This window comes from Equus asinus, chromosome 12 (genome assembly GCF_041296235.1).
Source record: "Equus asinus isolate D_3611 breed Donkey chromosome 12, EquAss-T2T_v2, whole genome shotgun sequence".
Classification (NCBI taxonomy): Eukaryota; Metazoa; Chordata; class Mammalia; order Perissodactyla; family Equidae; genus Equus; species Equus asinus.
The window spans coordinates 71,734,836-71,757,532 of NC_091801.1; the positions used below are offsets into that span (position 1 = coordinate 71,734,836).

At 43.4% G+C, this 22,697-nt stretch overlaps 1 long non-coding RNA gene across 2 annotated transcripts in view; it reads right to left on the bottom strand.

Annotated features, from left to right (window-relative positions):
- Positions 1-22,350, bottom strand: part of LOC123290172 (uncharacterized) — a 77,080-nt gene extending 54,730 nt beyond the window's left edge. The window contains exon 1 of one of the 2 annotated variants that reach the window (XR_011493065.1): positions 21,921-22,350. This is a non-coding gene — a long non-coding RNA (uncharacterized lncRNA). The remainder of the gene's footprint in view (positions 1-21,920) is intronic. The other variant, XR_011493066.1, reaches the window with a different exon arrangement.
- Between the last annotated feature and the right edge of the window lie 347 nt (positions 22,351-22,697).

Genomic DNA, 22,697 nt, shown 5'->3' on the forward strand with positions numbered 1-22,697 from the left:
CCCCTGAAAATGTAGGGAGTGAACTCTTTCAAGAAACAAGCTGGTTTTTTGGTTATGATGTCACAGTCAATTAATATAGGAACACCAGAGAGAAAAATGCCAGCAACAAAAAGAGTATCTCGCATTTGTCTGGCTCCAGCACACGCAAGGTTTAGTTTGACCTCAAATGTAACACCAGCGAAGGTCACTGTTAGGCCCATTGTACTGAAGGGGAAACAGACGTCCAGAGGAATAGTCACGTAATAGGATACAGGACTGTGAAGGGCAGAAGGTAAACCCGAGGCTATTGACTCCAGACCGGAGTTCATTCCTTGGGCCTTATTACAGCAACCCCCTTTCCGAACGCACCCTTCCTATCTGATCAAGAATCTCTTTGACTTTATTCAGTTTAAACGGCTGATTCATTAATGAATTCCAACTTCCGCTTGAATCCCAGCAATGACTTTTTCCCTTCATGACGGTAGTGTTCAGCCTTGCCTACCTAGCAAACAAGAAGCTGTTTTCCTGGTCCAGTAGAACAAACCCCTAGGTCAAAGGCAGGCTCTCTGGACTCCTATTCATCTGCTGGATGGCTCCCTTGTCTCCGCCTTAGCTTTTTCATCTCCAAATGAGAACCCAGCCCTTACCATCTCATCTGGTTGTTGTGAAGACAAACTGAGATAACAGATGTAAGAGTATTTTGAAAACAGTAGAGCGCTATACAAATTTAGGCGTCATTATTAGAAAGGCAATAAAAGGATTGATCACACTGATAAGTGGTGAGAGTGTTTTCGAGCCTCTGTAGCTTTCAGGAATGGCAGGAATGCACTTGGCAGATGCAGCCGTGGCAGTTAACCAAAGCTGAGAGTATTGGGGAAAGGCACATCTTGGCCAAATCCAAATGGTTTTAAGACTCTATAAAAATAAACAAGTATTCCAGTATAATTAATTCCAGTTCCGTCAACCCTTCCTGCTACTTGGAGCAATGTAGCTTGTTACGAAGCAATTACCCTTCGAATCCTTTTAATCCCAGCTGATCGTTTTCAGCTTTAATTGTCTTGCTGAGTTTGAATGTTGTTATAGTTCAAATGCAGCCAATTAGCACGGGCCCTGCCACCTCAGGATGCCTTGCGTGCAAAGCACAGTCTTTGAAATCCCTGGTGGACTTTGTCCCAGGTTGTCCTAGCAGCCGCAGTTTATACCTTCAGGTGCTATTTGGGGGAGGAAGGGCCAGCAGAGGCTCAGAGAAAGCACCAGAAACAGTGGACCACGTTTACCAGGGCTCAAGAAAAAGGATAAAATTCTCATAACGTGTCCCAGGACATCTGGGCAGGACGGGACGCCCTTGTCGACTGGAGATGTTTAGGCAGATGGCACAGGAAAGATCTGAGCATCTGCAGGGGCTGAGGAGGGGCAGGGAGGTGGCCTTTATGATCACAAAGATTTCTTCCTTCCCTTACAGTCTGTGATCCAATGTGATTGCTAAGTGAGAAAACCAATCTATACGGCAGAGAGGTGAAGAGTGTCAGCTTTGGGTCCAGGATGTAGGTTCAAATCCCCGTTGTGCCAATCACTAGCTGTAAGATTCAGAGCAAGAGGCACACCTCTTCAGGGATTGTCCTCTTATGACACAGACGATTATTACTTAGCCTCTCTGTGCCTCAGTTTCCTCATCTGGAAAATGGCGATAACAGTAGTAGTTACTTCATAACGTTGTTCTGAATGTTAAGTAAGTGAGCACATTAGTACATTTAGCACAGTATCTGCCCCGTAGGTGCTCAGTCCTTTACCCATCTCATCACCATCCTCTTTGTCCTGTCCCTTTCGGTGGTGTTGTATCTGCTGTTCCTACCTCTTGCCCTGCCCCCTGCCCCCTGCCCTCTGCCCTCCACATTGCTGTGGGATGCTCTCTCTAAACACAAGTCCAGTCCTGTTCTTCATTTGAATAAAACCTTTCTGCTGTTCCCCAACACCCACAGGATAAACCCATGTTCCTTAGCCAAGTGGATAACATCTTTGAAAGCCAGCCCCAGCCTCTCTCTCGTCATCATCGTGTCCTCCCCCCCTTCCCCCGCCTCCCTTGCCACATTGCTCCCAAATCACTCATTGTTCACCAAGTCCCCAGTGTCTGCCACATCTGCTTTTTAAGTCAATGATCTTGGCATATCTGGGATGCTTATGGAGGGAGTTTAAAGTAATGGGGAAAGTATGAGCCCAAATCTCAATTCTGCTGTGTGGCTTTAGGCAGGTGTCTTACCCACTCTGAGCCTCCATTTCCTCATTAGTAACAGAAGTGAATAATAATTCCTCTGTTGTAGAGTCATGGGGAAGAGTAAATGGAATAAGCTGTGCTTTAATTCTACTGCAATGCCTGGCATGCTGGGGGAGCTCCAGAACTGCGGGCTTTCCTCCTTTCATCTTAATCATCCCTAGAACCAGTAAGCAGAGCCCTACCAGGAAAGACTTAAACATCCAAATCAGGCTTCACTTGGAACAGATCCAGCTGTAAAAACATTCATTGGGCAACAAGCGACATGGCACTGTGCTTGTTGCTGGGGATACAGGTGAGGAATACAGACAGGTTCCCACTCCCGGGGAGTTTGGTCTCCCTCAAAAGACCCACCGTACCTCAACCCAGACTTACAGGCCATCACTTAAGGAGGCAGATCATAGGGCAAGGAGGAAATGCCACATACCAGTGGGCTGTGAAAGGGCATGAGTGTGAGAATTTAGTCCTCCCCCAAATTTGGGAAAATTAGTCAAGCTTGTCATTCCCCTCATTGAAAAGCAGTCAAGAATATGTGAACGATGTAAGTGATCCCTTCTGGAACTTTCTGATGAGTGGAGAAGTTAAAGCCACATTGACAGAGGCCATAGTTTAAGGCTTCACCTTACATGCCACCCTTCCAGCTATATTACTCAAATCTGGAGAATTCAAAAATTATAAAAAGACTACTTGTCTCAGGCTTTGGAGATCACTCCATGTTGGTGGAACCCAAGAGTAATATGTGTTCTGGGCCCATCATGACCACAAAGCCACCCTCACCACCGGGTCCATCCACTGCTCCACGATCTTCCGCATCCTCCTCTCCCCGTGCATTTGGGTGGATTTCTCTCCCCTTCAAGGTTGATTTTGATACGCATTTTAATTTTATTTCACTGGCTATAAATATTATAGGGGGAAGCATGAAGCAGGATTTATTTATCTCTGTCGCTATACCCCAGGGGAATTTCTGGGACCTGAACTCCCTGGGAAGAGCCTGCGATTTGGGGAAATGGGAGGGAGGAAGGGAGAGAGAGTTAGGAAGAAGAGACAAAGAAAAAGAGAGGAAGGAAGAGAGAATGAAGAGAGGGAGGAAAGGAGGGAGGGAGGAAGAGGGAGAGAGTTAGCAAGAAGAGATGAAGAAAAAGAAAGGAAAGAAGGAGAAAGGAGGGAAGGGAGAATGGAAGGAAGGACAGAAGGAAAGAAGGAAGGAAGGAAGAGAGGGAGGGAGAGAACAAAGAGAAGGAGGAAAGGAGGGAGGGAGGAAGTTAGCAGATTTTGACTCTGAGGCAAGCGCTTCCCCATGCGTTTGTCTCGTTTGTCTCCTCCACAGCAAAGAGCAATAGATGACTAGTAATATTATTTGCCTTTATAAATAAAGGATGTATATTAATTGAAGTAAACAAATATATGTTTTTAAATTTTCAAACACAACTAGGTTCCTGTGTACAGCTGAGGGCACCAAGACACACAGAGACAGACTGATGGGTTGGGAAGCAAAGATTCAAACCAAAGGCTTCTGAGATCAACAAGCTCCTGGCTCTGCTCCCACCAGCAAGAGGGTATTTCTGTGACTTCTCATTTTATTCATATGCTGCCTTGCTCCCAGACGGACCTAAGATACCTTCATTGACTCCTTTTACTTTCAAAATCCCAGATTTTCCTACTGCATCATCCCTGAAGCAGTGAGCCCAGGACCACGTGGCTGCCTTTGAGGTCAGGACCACTTGGTCCCTGTGTGAAAGGAGCGTCCATTGCTGGGTCAAACTTGCCTCCCTCAGACGTTGAATGGGGCCATGTTAACATGGCCATGAATGTCAGACCTTGGGGCAGTTTCCCCAGGACAGTATTTTCTGAGTCCCTTTCAGAGCCATTTCCTCTCTGATACAGGTCCTCCTAGGGTCATCCTGAAGGGTTTCCTCTCCAAAAGTTGACTAAACTTTTGAAGGAAAAAAATAGGGAGAGATTAAAAAAAAACTGCCTTGTTGCTTCTCAAACTCTAATATGCATACAAATGACCTGGCATCTTGATAAAATGTAGGCTCTCATTCAGTAGGTCTGTGGTGAGGCCTGAGAATCTGTGTTTCTAATAAGCTTCCAGATGCCATTGGTGATCAACTGTGGACCAAACTTTGAAAAACAAGAGTCTGCACAACTTATTATTATTGATATTCAAAGATGCCCAGGAGAATCCTATTTTTGGCCAATATGGAGTAACAGGGACTAGATTTACCTTCCTACCTGAAGTTACAAACAAAAAAATAGACAAACAACAGTTTTCAAGACACCGGCCATCAGGCAGTGAAGGACAGCGATCCCCGGGAGGTGGGAGCACACAAGGAGCCTGTGATTGCCCTGGCTCACTGCCTTGAGAGAGTTTCCAGGTTGCAGCACAGGGAGGGGCAAGCCAGATGGAGCTTGGGCAGCTTCCAGAGTTGAGGAGAGGGAGCTGAGAATCCATAGAGAACAGGGCGGCTAGACTTTGCAGGACAGAGGGCCAGCGTGGAGAGGGCTGCGAGGAGAGAAGTCCACAGACCTGCACAGGGTTCCCTTGGAGTATTCAGCAGAGTACAGTTCCGCTCCTGGGCGAGGAAACTACACAAGTGCAGGGAAAGAACCACCTGCTAAGATTAGAGGGAACGGCACGCACCCCACAGGACTCTCACAGAGCCAGAAAAAGTGCCTGTCAGCACCAGCCAGACTGGAAAACTCGGTAATGCCCTGGACGTGGCGTGGAACACTCAGAATGGTATTGCCTCAATGGGGTAAATGTCAGCCCTGTGCCAAACAGAGCTCTAGGCCCACCCAACAAGTGTTAAAAGCAAGACCTGGAAGGATCAAACTCTTCCCCAGTAACCTGACTACATCTCATAACCAGCTCAACAATATTTATAATGTTGTTATATTATAAATTATAATTTAAATATTATATAAAATATACATTATATTTATATAATGTATATTTTACATATATTCAATATTAATAATATATAAATATTAATAATATATATTAATATAATATATTATATAATATATAATTATAGGAATCATATATTATGATATATAATATATTATACATTATATATTGATTATATTAATTATACATTAATTATATTATATTAATTATATTATATAATAATATTATAATTATATTAATTATATAATATATAATTTTATATACTATAATTATAAATAAAACTATAATTATAATTATATATAGTATAATTATAATATAATAAAATGTAAAAGAATAATAAATTCTGTACACTGGAAACTACACTGTACACTGGAAACTACAAAACATTGCTGAGAAAAATTAAAGAAGACCTAAATAAATGGAGAGATATACCATGTTCATGAGTCAGAAGACTCAATATCGTTAAAATGGCAATTCTCGGGGCTGGCTCTGTGGCCGAGTGGTTAAGTTCTCATGCTCCGCTGCAGGCGGCCCAGCGTTTCATCGGTTCGAATCCTGGGCATGGACATGGCACTGCTCATCAGGCCACGCTGAGGCAGTGTCCCACGTGCCACAACTAGAAGGACCCACAACTAAGAATATACAACTATGTACCAGGGGGCTTTGGGGAGAAAAAGGAAAAAAAATAAAATCTTTAAAAAAAAAATGGCAATTCTCCCACACAATCCCAATTAAAATCCCAACAAGCATTTTTATAAAAATTCAAGACAATTCTGAAATTCATCTGGAGGTTCAAATGACTTACGATTGCCAAAATGACTTCGTAAATCAAGACCAAAGCTGGAGGGCTAACATTATCTGATTTTAAAAGCGGATTAATACAGAATAATCAGATAATGAAGGTACAGATCAAAACAGTGTTGTACTTAAAGATAAACAAATATCAATGGGACAAAGTGTCCAGAAATAGACCCACACATAAATGGACAATAATTTTGACAAAGTTAGGGAGGCAACACAGTGAAAAAGGGTAGCCTTTTTAACAAACGATGCCAGAACAACCGGATTTTGATATGAAAAAGAAAAAAAGCTTAGGTCCATACCTCACATTATATACAAAAATTAACTTAAAATGCATTATAGACCTAAATGCAAAACCTAAAACTATAAAAACTTATAAAATAAAATAGAAGAGAAAACCTTCACAGCCTTGTGTTCAAAGATTTCTTACATATGATCCAAAAGCATGATCCATAAAAGAATAGAATGACTGGGGCCAGCATGGTGGCATAGTGCTTTGGCGGCCCAGGATTTGAGGGTTTGAATCCTGAGCACAGACCTACACATAACTCGTCAGGCCATGCTGTGGTGGCATCCCATATACAAAAAAATAGAGGACAACTGGCATTTATGTTAGTTCAGGGACAATCTTCCTCAGCAAAAAGAGGAAGATTGGCAACAGATGTTAGCTCAGGGCCAATCTTCCTCACAAAAATAAAAAAGAAGAAGAAGAATAGAATGATAAATTGGACTTGATCAAAATTAAATGCTTCTGCTCTTCAAGTGATACAGGCACAGACTGGAAGAAAATCTTTACAAATTACATATCTGATAAAGAACTTATAATCAGAATGTATAAAGAACTCTCAGAACTCATCAATAAGAAAAAAACAATAAAAATGAGAAAGATTTGGGCACTTCAGTGAAGAAGATATATGGATGGCAAATAAGCATATGAAAATATGCTCAACATCATTAATTATTAGGAAATGCAAATTAAAACCACAAGATGCCACTTACACATCTATTAGAAAAGCCACAACGAAAGAGTCTGACCATACCAAGTGCAGACAAGGATGTGGAGCAACTAGACCTCTTGTACTCTGTTGGTGGGAATGTGAAAATGGCCCAATCAATTTGGAAAGCAATCTGGAAGTTTCTTTAGAAGTTAAATATATATCTACCACATGATCCAGACATTCTTCTTCTAGATATTTACCCCCAAAAAATGAAAACATATGTCCATACAAAGACTTTTACATAAATGATTATAGAAGGTTTATTAGTAATATTTAAAAACTAAAAGCAGGGGCCACCCCATGGCCGAGTGGTTAAGTTCGCACACTCTGCTTCGGCGGCTCAGGGTTTCGCTGGTTTGGATCCTGGGCACGGACATGGCACCACTCATCAGGCCATGCTGAGGCAGCGTCCCACACGCCAGAACTAGAAAGACCCACAACTAAAAATATGCAACTATGTACTTGGGGGATTCGGGGAGAAAAAGCAGAAAAAAAAAGATTGGCAACAGTTGTTAGATCAGGAGCCAATCTTTACAAAAAAAAAACTGAAAGCAACCATGTGTCCATCTGTAGTGAAGGGATAAACAAATTGTGATATATCCATACAATAGAATACTACTCAGCAATAAAAATGAATAAATGTGCATCAGCATTGATGGATCTCAACATAACTATCCTGTGTAAGAAGAAAAAAGTCAGGCCAAAAGAAATACACAGTCTGATTCCATTTATGTAAAATTCTAGAAAACGCAAACTAATATCTAATAGGGAAGGGGACACAGAGAGACTACAAGGGGACACAGGCTGCTTTTGGGGGTGATGGATGTGTTCATTATCTTGACTGTGGTGATGTTTTCACCAATGTGTGCATATGTAAAAACTTAATAAATTGCGCCTTTTAAATAGGTCAATTTACTGTGTCAATTATACCCTCAATGAAGCTGATTAAAAAAGAAAAGATGCTGATATCCTGAAAAAGTGTCAAGTGAGAAAAGAAACAAGAGCAATGCGATAAAGAGGGGGTGGGGAGGTGACCTGAATCTCAGGTGCCTTCTCAGAGCAGACGCATGCTCGCCAAACAATTTGTGGCCAGCACTGGACTTGCATCTGCCAGAGTTCAGGCAGATAAAAAGCAGATGGAGAAAAATGCTGAGAACAGACCAGTATGCTATAACCATGGGTCAAATCCAAAGTATGTGGACAGAGCTGGTCTACTCAGAGATGCACATGATTAAAAATCGGTGGTGCAGCCACTATGGAAAACAGTATGGAGATTGCTCAAAAAAATTAAAAATAGAAATACCTTATGACCCAGCCATCCCACTACTGGGTATCTATCCAAAGAATTTGAAATCAGCAATCCCAAAAGTCCCATGCACCCCTATGTTCATCGCAGCATTATTTACAATAGCCAAGACGTGGAACCAACCTAAGTGCCCAGCAACTGATGACTGGATAAAGAAGATATGGTACATATATACAAAGGAATACTACTCAGCCATAAAAAAGGATAAAATCGTCCCATTCACAACAACATGGATGGACCTTGAAGCTATAACGTTAAGTGAAATAAGCCAGATAGAGAAAGACAAACTCGGTATGTCTCCACTCATAGGTGGAAGTTAACATATAGACAAAGAGAACTGATTGGTGGATACCAGGGGAAAGGTGGGGGGGGGGCACAAAGGGTGAAGTGGTGCACCTACAACATGACTGACAACAATGTACAACTGAAATTTCACAAGGTTGTGAACTATCATAATCTTAATAAAAAGAAAAAAATTCGGTGGTGACTTATTTAGAAAGGAGCACATACACACATGCGAGTACACCCACACACATGCACACACAGAAGCTTAAAAACACTTCCAGGAACAAGTATGACAAGATGAGAATACGTTGAAAACCAACCAAATGTTTGGCTGGAGGTAATCATTCTGAGCCTCTGCTATTGCTATGTGTCAGACAGCGGCAGCCGGAAGAGCTTCACTGGGAAGAAATGAATGTGAGTTGAGAAGTCAAAGAGGTCTTTGTGAGCAGAGAGTCACCCTGTAAAGAGGAGAGGCGGTGAGAACTGCAGAGGGGCAGTGGGGACAATGCAGAGCACTCCTGTGGGTCCATTTCCCTGCCCAGAGGCACTGCTGAAATGACCAATGACGAACGTTAGCTTCTAATGTTTGCTACTAGTTGAAGCAAGTTAAGAAGAGCTGAAAGCATTCAACTGAGTGTACTCCTCATTTGGGAGATGAAGAAGCTGGGGTTTTGAGGGGAGTAGTGATTTTTTTCAAAACAAAAATCTAGTTTTTCACAACTTGTGGAATTCCTTCTTCCTTCAGGGAAGTCAGTCTTTTTCTTTTAAGGCCTTCAACTGATTGGATGAGGCCCACCCATATTATGGAGAATAATTTGCTTTACTCAAAGTCTACTGATTTAAGTGTTAATCTCATCTAAAAAATAACTTCACAGAAACATCTCGACTGATGCTTGACTAACTATCTGGGTACTGTGACCCAGTCAAGTTAACACATATAATTAATCGTCACAGGGGTGCTATGAGAATAGACCTCATCTTTTCTCTTGTCACAACTTCTTCCTGGCAAATTTCACAACAGTTTTTATGCCTAGGTTAGGCCCGGGTAAAATTGCCTTCCTTGTCTTCTTTTTCTTTCTTCTCACATCCCCTCTTTCAAAACCTCTCCCAGAGACCCTGGCCCCTCGCCTGCCCCCTCTTGTCTGTCCTGGGTCCCATCACCGTTCCCCAAACAGATCTGCACTCTCTCAAAATTCCCTGTGCTCTCAACCAGTGGCGCCAAACTTTGGCTGCATGTGACAGTCATCTGGGGAACTTTTTTTTTTTAAAGATTGGCATCTGAGCTAACAACTGTTGCCAATCTTTTTTTTTTTTTCTGCGTTTTCTCCCCAAATCCCCCCAGTACATAGTTGTATATTTTAGTTGTGGGTCCTTCTAGTTGTGGCATGTGGGATGCCGCCTCAGCATGGCCTGACGAGTGGTGCCATGTCCACACCCAGGATCTGAACCGGTGAAACCCTGGGCCGCCGCAGTGGAGCGCGCGAACCTAAACAGTGGGACACGGGGCCAGCCCCTGGGGAACTTTTAAACATCCCTCAAAATAGGCCACACCACAAACAAATTAAATCAGAATTTCTGCAGGCAGGTCCAGAGCATCTGTATTTTTTTTTTGACTCCTCAAGTAATTCCAGTTTCTAACATGCAGCCACATCTATCTTGGGTCCCATTCCTTCAAGGTCCAGTCGCACACTAGGTGGTCCAAGATCTCATCGGCTCCTGCTCAGGGGTGGATTAAATGTCTGCTTTCTTAAGTGTCCTCTGGAAGCGATGCCTTAATGGGCACATGATTCACAGGGCAGAGGATGAGAACCCCAGACAGACCAGTGGAGGGAGGCCGTGGAGGATATTATCCCTCTAACGTTACATCTCAGAGAGGGCCACCTGCATGGAGAGTCAGCCTTGTTCATGCCGCAGCTCCTGGAAGAGTGCATATTCACAAGCCATGGGTGTCAAGAGCAGCAAGAAAGAAGAGAAAGTAAACACGCTCAATAAATCAGATCAGCCTAAACAACCTCGGAGGCCAACAAGACACAAGATTTCAAATCCCACCGGTACAGACCAGGAGTTAGGAACCATCACCAATTGGGTGTATTGCCAGACCTAACACTGTGGTGCTCAGCTCTCACGGCCTCAGAACCTCACTACTCTGAGAAGTAGATCTTTTCATCCCCATGTTAAAGATGAGGAGACTGGGGCTCATAAATTGTAAGCAATGTGCCCAAGACTGTGCAATTAAGAAGACCAGAGTATGATTTGCAAAGCGTTTTCACATCCATTGTATCATTTGATCTTCAAAACATCTTAAGAGGCCTCCTTTTTCTCAGAAAACTGTACTTCTCTTGTCTACCGTTTTACTAAGGTATAAGGTATATATAAGGCACCAACCTTCCCTGTTTTCCCTGCCTCCACGCTTTCCTCCCCTAGCCTCCAGAATCCATCAAACCATGTGGGTTGAAAATTACTCAATGCTTCTCCATCACCTACCTCCCACCTGCTATTCAAAAAAAAAAAACCAACTCGGGGGCCAGCACAGTGGTATAGTGGTTAAGTTCATGTGCTCCACTTTGGCAGCCCAGGGTTTATGGGTTCGGATCCCAGGTGCAGACCTACACACTGCTAATCAAGCCATGTTGTAGAGGCATCCCACATACAAAACAAAGGGAGATTGGCACAGCTTTTAGCTCAGGGCTAATCTTCCTCAAAAAAAAAAAAAATATTGGCACCAGATGTTAGCTCAGGGCCAATCTTCCCTACCAAAAAAAAATCCAACTCCTCATGACCTACAACGCCCTCCATAATTTGAGCCTCATTTCCCTCTCTAGCCTCATTTCTACTACTCTTGCTATCAATTTTATACTCAGCAAATCTTACCCATGCTGTGCCCTCCGCCTGGAATATCCTTCACCTCTTCCTTGGCATTGTTAACTCCTCAAGTCTTGGATTAGCCTCTATCTTCTCCAGCAAGGATTCTCTAAAACCTCCAACTCCTGACCTCTCCAGCGTGGCCATGTGCCCATTCTCTGGGCTCCCATACTATTCTTTGCTTATCTCTATCTTTATTACCTGTCTTATCACATGCTTCTGGGAAGACTAGCTCTGTATCTGGCAGTCCCTTGGTGAACTGTGAGCAATCTGAGGGCAAGAGCTGTGTCTTATTTCCATTTATCCCCTCAGGCCTAGCATAGCTCCTAGCTAGAAGAAGCACATAGTGGACACGTTGAAATAATAACAACTTTCTTAAAACCCCTATCTGATATTTTTTGCCATGGATTATTCACTTGGGGAGGAGTGGGGAGGTGTTTCCCTTCTAAATTCAGAACCAATGGAGAAATAAGACACAGAAGACCCAGATGGAGATCAAGCTATCAGGTCTGATACTGATAAATCTGATTGGAGAACTGGACTTAGAGTTTTAGAGCAAAAAGACGGTGTGCTACTTCATCTTCTTGAGTGAGGCAGACCCACCACTCATCCCGGCTGGGCTGGAAACCTTCAGTCTCCCTGGCACAGGCAGAGCCTGCGAGCTTACAGTGTGGAGGGCAGAGAAGGCACGTCTCCTAAGGCAGGCTGCCTCCAACAAGACAGAAAGATGCTGAGACAGTGCTGCGCAGTCCTCCTCCCAAATGGTCCTTCCTAGAGAGTGGGGGAGAGGCACCAGAAAAGATGCTACTCCACAGAATGCCCTCCAATTCCCTTGCATGAAGCCTGGGAAATAGGGTGCCCCAATATTATTATTTGTATCCACAGAGAATCTTGCAAATAATGAAGTGCTGTGAAATACTTGATCTCTTCTGCTCACTGATGGTAGAAACTGGGTGTGACTACAAGAGGGTTCAACGTAATTCATCTTCCAACCATAGATGGGTTAGGCAAGGGGTGGTTATGGCTCACATTCTGGCTCCTGGCCTGGGTTGGCAGGCCTTTCCAAAGGTGGCAGTGATGTCAGTTGCCATTCTAGCCCTCAGCATGACGAGGGGCAGCAAAAGCAGGGAGCAGCATTTGCGCCCCCCTCACGAGACCCAGACAGTCTCTTCAAAGGCTGAGGCACTGAGAGTTGGCGTTTTAGAACACGGGGGACCCAAGATTCAATCATGGCACTGCCTTTACCAGCTGTGTGTCTCTGGCCAATTGACTTACTCTCTCTGAGCCTCGGTTTCATTTTTAGCCAAACAATTTCATAGGCTACTACGATTGTTTAAGGTAGGGATAATGGGAGTCAGAATGAGGCCTGTGATGGAAAAGAGGGAAAGAGTTCAAAAAATACTTCAAAGTAAATTCAGGAAGATTTGGGTGGTGATGATAAAGGAGAGAGGAATCCAGACAAATTGCAGCTGCAGGATGGATGGTGATGCTACTGTTAATTCTGATTAACCAATAGAATCAAACTGGGGGAGAAGAGACAATGGAGACTGAATTCAGTTTGGGCCATGTGTAGTTTGAGGTGCTCACACACATCCAGATGAAGGTGTCCACTGGACAGGTGAATATCTGAGTTTAAGCCTCAGGGAAAGAGGACTAGGCTGGAGGTGGACGTGGGTGTCATCTTCACTGTGTGGGATTTACAAAACTGAGTTGAGTTTCAATAAAATATTTAAATGGCAATCTTTTCACGCAGTCATCCCTCCCCAAGACCCTGTTTTATTGTCTTCATAGCAGTTACTATCCTTGATTGACAATATATTCTGAGTTGTTCTTGCTCGCCCGCCTCCGCTATAGAACGTAAGCTTCGTGAGAGCAAAGATTCTTGCCTGTTTTGTTCACTGCTGTGTCCCAGTGTCCAGAGAGTTGCCTGGCACAGAGTAGATGCTCAGAACTTTCTTGAATGAATAGAGAACTGATTCTACCATCGAAACTCACCAATGAATTAGTTCAGGTATGTAACAATGCTAGCTGCTGTAACAAAGAAATCTCAAAACCTCAATGACACTATTGATACTTCAGGCCACATGCTATTTGAGTTGTGGGGGCTATCCTGGGCACTGTAGGATGTGTATCAGCGTCCCTAGCCTCTACGTACTAGATGCCCCATCCCCCAGTTTTGACACCATAAATGTCTTCCGACATTGCCAATAAGAACTACTGGCATAACGCAAAGTTTATTTTTCACTCACATCACAGTTCATTGTGTATGGTCCAGCAGTCCTCAACACACTTATTCAAGGGCTGTCTCCTTCCATCCTGACACTCTCCCAGTCCCTGGGGCCTCTCTCTCTTGAGGATCCTCAGCCTCCAGCCCTGTGAGAGAGAGGATTATGTGCGATCTAGGCCTAGAAGTGGCCTTCATCATTCTGCCTTTATTCTATTGGCCAGAACTCCGTCTCACAGCCCCACCCAACTGCAAAGGAGACTGGAAAATGTAGTCTAGCTCTGTGCCCAGAATGGAAAGGAAATGGGTCTGAGTGATGACCATGGCAGTCTGTACCACAACCATTGAAAATCATCTCAGGCTGTAAAAGAGATCAGCTCTTGTGCACCGAGAATGGTCATTGCTTACCCCCTCAATATTTTTGGTGTTGAATTAAGCAATACAGCTTTCTTACAGCACGGTACTTCTGTGTAGTACCAACCGTTATGCTATTTGATAGCCAAACATCCTCATTTAAGTCATTCAATGGAAGTGGGACATTAGTGATTTTATACGTTACAATGACGTTCACCTGTACACCATGCAAAATCATTGCTGTAACTCCAGAGCCTAAACTTAGCATATAGTAGGTGCTCAATAAATATGCATAACATCTGAATTAATCAATTTTTCCACTAGAAGGTAAGTTTCATGAGGATAGAACTTTATTTCATTTGTTCCCAGGACATAGTGCAGTGCTGCACATAGTCAGCGCTCCATAACTATTTGTTACTAGAAGAACTTGGCAAATACGATCCAAAGAATGACTGGAGCCAGGCCCTGTGCCAGGCACTGGAGGCCATTCTCCCCCACAGAGTATCTAGTCTTTTTCTCCATAATTCCACTGCATGCTATTTTTGAATGAAGGTTGACCATAAACACGCAAGAACTACCTAGAATTTCATTGTAGTGTTTCCATCCAGCCTCAAGGGGGGAACCATACTTGTTAAAATGATCTGGTTTTGAGGAAGATGGAGCACTTCCTAACACATTCTATGAGGTCAACATCACCCTGATAACAAAGCCAGGTAAAGACAACACAAAGAAGGAAAATTACAGGTCAATATTGCTGATGAACAGAGATGCAAAAATCCTGAACAAGATATTGGCAAACTGAATACAGCAATGCATTAAAAAGATCATACACCATAATCAACTGGGATTTATACCAGGGACACAGGGATGATTCAACATCCACAAGTCAATCAATATGATACACCACATTAACAAAATGAGGAACAAAAACCACATGATCTTCTCAATACACGCAGAGAAAGCATTCAACAAGATCCAATATCCATTTGTGATAAAAACTTTCAATAAAATGAGTATAGAAGGAAAGTACCTCAACATAATAAGGGCCATATATGACAAACCCACAGCCAACATCATACTCAATGGGGAAAAACTGAAAGCCATGCCTCTGAGAACAGGAACAAGACAAGGGTGCCCACTCTCACCACTCTTAGTCAACATATTGCTGGAGGTTTTGGCCAGAGGAATTAGGCAAGAAAAAGAAATAAAAGGAATCCAAGTAGGCAATGAAGAAGCAAAACTCTCACTGTTTGCAAATTACATGATTTTATATACAGGAAACCCTAAAAAATCTATTGGAAAGCTGCTAGAAATAATCAACAACTACAGCATAGTTACAGGGTTCAAAATCAACCTACACAAATCAGTTGCATTTCTATACTCTAATAATGTACTGACAGAAAGAGAACTCAAGAACACAACCCCATTCACAATCACAGCAAAAAGAATAAAATATCTTGGAACAAATTTAACCAAAGAAGTGAAAGACCTATACAATGAAAACTACAAGACCTTCCTGAAAGAAATGAATGATGACATAAAGAGATGGAAAGATATTCCATGTACATAAATTGGAAGAATAAACATAGTTAAAATGTCCATACTATCTAAAGCAATCTACAGATTCAACGCTATCCCAATCAGAATCCCAATGACATTCTTCATAGAAATAGAACAAAGAATCCTAAAATTCATATGGGGCAACCAAAGATCCTGAATTGCTAAAGCAATCCTGAGAAAAAAGAACAAAACTAGAGGCATCACAATCCCTGACTTCAAAATGTATTACAAAGCCACAGTGATCAAAACAGCATAGTACTGGTACAAAAACAGGAACACAGATCAATAGAACAAAATTGAAAGCCCAGAAATAAAACCACACATCTATGGACAGCTAATCTTCGACAAAGGAGCTGAGAACATACAATAGAGAAAAGAAAGTCTCTTCAACAAATGGTGCTGGGAAACCTGGACAGCCACATGCAAAAGAATGAAAGTAGATCATTCTCTTACACCATTCACAAAAGTAAACTCAAAATTGATCAAAGACTTAAAGGTAAGACCTGAAACCACAAGACTTCTAGAAGAAAATACAGGCAGTACACTCTTTGACTTCAGTCTTAAAAGGATCTTTTCAGACACCATGTCTTCTCGGACAAGGGAAACAATAGAAAGAATAAACAAATGGGAATTCATCAGACTAAAGAGCTCCTACAAGGCAAAGGAAAACAAGATTGAAACAAAAAGACAACCCACTATCTGGGAAAAAAATATTTGCAAATCCTGTATCCAACAAAGTGTTAATCTCCATAATATATAAAGAACTTACACAACTCAACAAGAAGAAATCAAAAAATGGGCAGGGGATATGAACAGACATTTCTCCAAAGAAGATATACAGACGGCCAATAGGCGTATGAAAAGATGCTCATCATCACTGATCACCAGGGAAATGCCAATCAAAACTACACTAAGATACCACCTTACACCCATTAGAATGGCAAAAGTAACCAAAACAAAAAGTAACAAATGTTGGAGAGATTGTGGAGAAAAAGGAACCCTTATACACTGCTGGTGGGAATGCAAACTTGTGCAGTCACTACGGAAGACAGTATGGAGATTTCTCAAAAATTTAAAAATAGAAATTTCATGTGACCCAGCCATCCCACTACTGGATATCTATCCAAAGAACTTGAAATCAGCAATTCAAAGAGACTCATGAATCTCAATGTTCATTGCAGCATTATTCACAATAGCCAAGACATGGAAGCAACCCAAGTACCCATTGACTGATGACTGGATAAAGAAGATATGGGATGTATATACAATGGAATACTACTCAGCCATAAAAAAGGGTAAAATCATCCCATTTGCAACAATATGGATAGAACTTGAGGGTATTATGTTAAGCGAAATAAACCAGATAGAGAAAGACAAACTCTATGACTCCACTTGTATGTAGAAGATAAACAAACACAAGGACAAAGAGAACAGATTAGTGGTTACCAGGGGGAAGGGGGAGGGAGGTGGGCACGAAGGGTGAAGGGGCTCACCTATAAGATGACTGACAAATAACAGTGCACAACTGAAATTTCACAGTGTTTTAAACTATCATAACCTCAATAAAAAAAACATCTGGTTTGTTCTGCAGAACAATCTCTGGGATTTTATAGTTCAACACTAGCCATTTTCTCCCCACCGTCCCAGAAGTACTATTTGATCCATCTTCAGAACCCTGGTGCTTTCTTCCCCAAATCCCTTTACCCTTTTCATTTCTCACGCTTTGTTTTTTTTCTTTGAGGAGATCAAATGTCGTAATGCCTACTAGGTGGCAGGTCCAAACCAAGCCAGTTTATGCCTTACAATGTTGCTCTGTCGCACTAGGAAACTGGAATCTGGAGCAGACTGCTTGGCTCAAACCTTGGCCCCAACACTTCCTAACTGTGTGGCTTTGGGCATATAATTAACCTCCCCGTGCCTCAGTTTCTTTTATCTGTAAAGTGGGGGAGATATTACTCACTCCCTCATAGATTTACTGGAGGACTGAATGAACTCATTTAGCCGTGACACTTGGTACAGTTCAATGTCTGGCATTTAGTACTCCAGGTATTAGCCTGAATAACAAAACTCACGACAAATGCAGATCCTCACTTAACAAGTGAGAATATTCATAGTGCCCCATAATGCCAGTACAGAGTAGGAGCTCAATAAATATTTATTGAATAAATGAATGTTTATTATTCTCATGCCCGACCCTGACTTCTGGGAACTTACTTTGCCAGGGGGCATCTCCTACCTCACCCCAGAATAAATACCATCTCCACGTTCTTCCCTGGCCAGATGAATGCATTGAAGGAGTCCCTCTGAAGCCATTTCCAAAGCTAGGATGGAGATCCTTCAGTTAACTATATGGTGGTCACTGTGTAATTTTTAAGTAACGTATATTTTGAATTCCAAAGGAAAAGGTGTTATATAAAAAGGGACATTGTATCATGAATTTCCTCCAATGTTATCTTATTTACTTTTAAATTGGACTTATGTGTTTAAACTTGTCTCTGGACTATTAGTCACTCAAAACACAAACATACATTTTGTAAAGAAAGTTTGCTGCCCATAAAATCCACAGGCCAGAGGCATTCAATGATTTTTCCTTTCTTTCTTTTTTCATTCTTTTTTGAGATGCACTTTCCCCTTCTGTCACTCCTCAGCTCGGCTTAGCTGTACCTACGCTCCCTTTTGAAATGCTATCTCTGTGAATCTCTCCTTTCGCTCATACTTTTAAGCTGCTGTCTTGCAAGAAGCATTTCAAGGGAAGTACACCCTGAACAGCATCCTCAAGCCTCAGTAATGTCTTTTGCGTACACATGTTTGATCAGTATAAACTCCATTTCTCTCCTCTGCCTTCCTGATCACAGTAACTATGGTCTCCCAGATAACATCAACACACCAGCCCAATAGGGCCATAGCGAGGAGCACCTTTCAGGAGATTAGACCAAACATCTCTAACTGCTTTGAATTTCATTACAAGGAGCAGAAGAGAGGAGATAGGAGAGGAGGCTGAAAGTGCCCTGGCTTTCTCTGAACGCCAGCCTGTGGCCTCTCTAGGAACAGAGAAACCCTGGCCAGCAAGTGTGGCGTCAGTCCCAGAGTGCCATCTCTGTTATTGTCACTTCTAACCTACCTCTTTCTATGTTAGTTCCCAAAGATCAGTTGAGAAGTTAAGATTCTAAAATGTCATATTCTTGGTAATCTACCATTTTGCAATTGTGCTCCAGCCATAATGACTTTTTGCAAGACTTCTGTTATAGGTTGAACTGTGTCCCCTAAAAAGATACATTGAAGCCCAAACTCCCAGGACCTAGGAATGTGACCTTATTTGGAAATAGGGTCTTTGCAGATGTAATTAAGAATGAAGTCACATCGGAAAAGGGTAGGCTCTAACCCAACAGGACTGGTGTCCTTGTAAGAAGAGGAGAAGAGACACAGAGATAGATACACAAGAAGAACGCCATGTGAGGACGGAAGCAGAGACTGGAGTGATGCATCTCCAAGCCAAGGAATGCCAAGGATTGCCAGCAACACCAGAAATTAGGAGAGAGGCATTGAGTAGATTCCCCGCAAAGCCTTCACAGAGAGTATGGCCCTGGCAACACCTTGATTTCGGACCTCTAGCCTCCAGAACTTTAAGAAAATATATTTTTGATATTTTAAGCTTCCCAGTTTGTGACACTTTCTTATGGCAGCCGTAGGAAACTAATAACAGCTTCCAACCTGCTCCCTCCTGCCTCTTTGCCTCTGTGGGAAACATTCCCTCTGCCTACATGAGCTCGCCATGCCTCCCAAATCTGTCTCAGGTCCAGGGATGGTACCCTCAGTCTCCCATAACCTCTGCTTCCCCAATCTGGCACTTCCCAGGGTGCATTCTGATGCTGTCTCTCCACCCCAGATTGTGTCTTTGGCACCTTTGAAAGCTCTGCACAGATCCCATTGCTTAGCATTCAATAAACGTTGCCAGAGGAGAAAAGTAAGGGAAACTGTCAGACGGAAGAGATGGGTCATGCCTGAGGTCAAATGTGTAAAGGTCTGAACAAGGGATGTGGCTTAAACATCAGGTACAAATGACTAAGGTTATCATTTAGCAAACAAAATTTAGATGCAATTGAAGGAAAAGCAGAGTGTATTTAGGGGATCAGAGAACAGTGGGTTAAGGGAAAGCCCAATTCAAAATGCAAAAGCAGAGTCAGGGAGAACGATTAAAGCTGGTGAAGATGAATCATTAGGATAGACAGAGGAACTAACACAAGACATTTCTGTAGGGGGAAGTCAAGGGGGATTCTCCAGGGAACTTTGAATCGTGCAGAAGCATATATTGCTGGCTGGGGTACTTACCTTCCCGATTTAGCTTTGGGCTCGTCTTAATGACAGTGCCCCCTATCTGAGAAGCGTGAACAAGGATTTGTTTGCCAAACCCCAGAACACTCAAAGTGGGGGACACCAGTAGATGCTCCATCCAGGAAGGTTAGTGGGGGGTCTTAAGAAGCCTCCTGATACCATTGGTGGTAGGGTTATGGGGTTTTTACCCTATTTGGATAACAATGGAAGACAGGTGTGTAGAGGTAGGGCATCAAGGACCTACGACAAGCCCACATACGTTATTTTATTTAGACCTCAAGTCCAGCAGGTGAGGTAGGTGTCATTATCCCCATATCTTAGATAGGGAAACTGAGGCTCAGCAAGTTTAAGTGGCTTTCCTAAGGTCACTTCTTGCCCTGCATGTCCTCCCAGGCTGCCTAAGATGAATGATATGTGGGAAAGCACTGTGATATTGGTTGAATGCTTTGAAATAGAAGCAACTGTTATTATTCAGAACTTGCTAATTGCCAGAAATGCTCAATAGTGAAAATGGCTGCCTCAAAAAAGTGTGCATTTGCCCACTCTCGTGATGAAAGGTCGTGATACAGAATATAGCCTCTGTGCCCTTAAGAATCCACCTCACTCTCCTGTTTGGTCCTGAGCAACTTGCCTTCCCCCGCTCATACACTGTTCTTTGCTCATCTCCTTCTTTGTGCCAAATCTCACTCATTTCTTCATTCTTTCTCCTTACCCCCTCCTCTTTTGATCACTCTGCCTGGAGCACCCCTTACCCCCTCCACCTCCCCTGGAGGAACCCTAGTAACTTTAACAGAGAAAAGTCTGAAGAATTACAGAACTCAGCATCCTAACTCCATGCCCAATATACTCTTCCAACTCTCTTGCTTTCCCGGTATTCATTCATGCAGGGCCTTTCAAATTTTTCACACTGTGGACCCCTTCATAAAGGGAAAAGACCGTGGGCCCCATCCACAGAGGTATAGGAGGGAAATTACTAAGATGTCTGAACCAAATTCCCCCTCAATGCCAGGAAGTGGTTTCTTCTTTCTATCAAATGTTACAAATGAATTGATCATTTATACTCAAAGCCAGCATGACAAGAGGCCAACCCTAAGATCACCAAATAGACCACACACAGTTGGAGAACATTTCTTCCTAGTTATCCTTCCAGACTCATCTAAGATTTCCCTTCCTCTGGGAAGCCTTCCTTGATTGTCTGCCTCATCCCCCAGGGTGAATTCCCCCTTACCATTTGCCCTCAGCATATCATGCCGCACCATTATTTCTGTTTGCTTGTGTGTGAGGCTGGCATTGAACCATCAGCTGACTTCCCAAGGGCATGACTGAGTGTCTGCCATTGCCACATCCCCAGGCCTTATCACTCTGACCAGCACGTATCAACAATGCCCAGTAAAGCTCTGTTGAATCACATTGACATGAGTCTAGAAGAGAAACCCAGTTCACAAGTTGTCAGGTCTCGGATACGAACCATTTGAAAGCCTTAACTTGGGCTTCAGCATAAGTAAATGTGCCTTGGAAAGTGCATCTACCCTGAAGATCATAAGCCAACTAAAGGGATAAATTGCCTTGCTGAGCCACCAGCCAAAATGACCGCCAGTTTTCGCCACTCTAAAGTCACCCATCTGTGTGATATTAAGTTCTCCGTCAAAGGTGTGGCAAAATCAACTGAGTCATTCTTGGCCAAAATGTGGTTTCCAGTTACCTAAACTTCTCCCACAATGAGATGATCCATCACATACGCACGTTCCTCATTCTCTCGGGGGAGTTTAGTAGTTTGGCTATTGACCAGATAAACCATCCAATTAACCCTCCTGCTTGGCCTCAACCCAGATCTCCCGCCTCCTTCTTCAGGCGCCTGATTCATGCCTTATGACACCTGCCAGCAGGGCCCCTGACCTGGTTCCCAGGGAAGGACCGGCCAGCGTAAGAGAGTGAAACAAAGAGGCAGAGCGGAGGCACCGCCCGAAGGCCAGCAGGGAGGGAGGGTCCCCAGAAGACAGACGTAAGCACAGCTCTGGGCACACACACTGGCTGTTTACCTGGAAGCCTCACACTCCATGTTGCAAGAGCTCCTTCACGGACAGATTGCAGCCTGCCGATGACTCAGCCGCAGCGAGGGTGAGCCCGAGGGGAAGCAACAGCTTCACAAGAAAACCAGCCCACACCCAGTTGCACCGTGTACCCGGGGAACTCGCCCGAGGCCAATTCCTATGCCCGCTGCCAAGAAAGCCGACCTGAATGTGCCAGGGAGGCGGTGCTGGCTGGGGAGCTGCTGCGGGTCCTGGGAGCTGCTTCCCATCCTTTCTCCGTTCTCCACTTGTTTGAATTTTCCTGTATATTCTAGGACCTCCCTTCCTGGGGGCCCAGGTGAAGCCAGTAGAGACAAGAACTGGGAGTGTGTCTCCAAGAAGGCTTTCAAAGGGAAGATCAGAGTGGATGTTGGCAACAGCCTTCCAGCGGCCCTCTCCCTCAACCACTGTCTTGCATCATCCACTCCACACTCCAGAGTGAACTCTCTAGAAGGCTCATTGGAACCTCTCACTCACCTTCATGAATCCCTTCGAGGGCTCCCTGTTTGCACTCGTCAGAGCTCGTTAGCAAGATGGACACTGCTCCACCAGCCTTTCCCCTCCCCAGACATGCCTCCAAGCTCAAAGATAGTACCAAGGAGGAAGTGGGGAACAGCAACCCCATCACCTCCATTAGCGGCACCTGCATTCTTTGATGAGCATTGTTGACCTTTTCCCAATTTTATGTAGAGGGCTGTGCCAAAGCAACTTCACGGTCCCCTCAGTTACCCCCCAAACCCCCTCGAA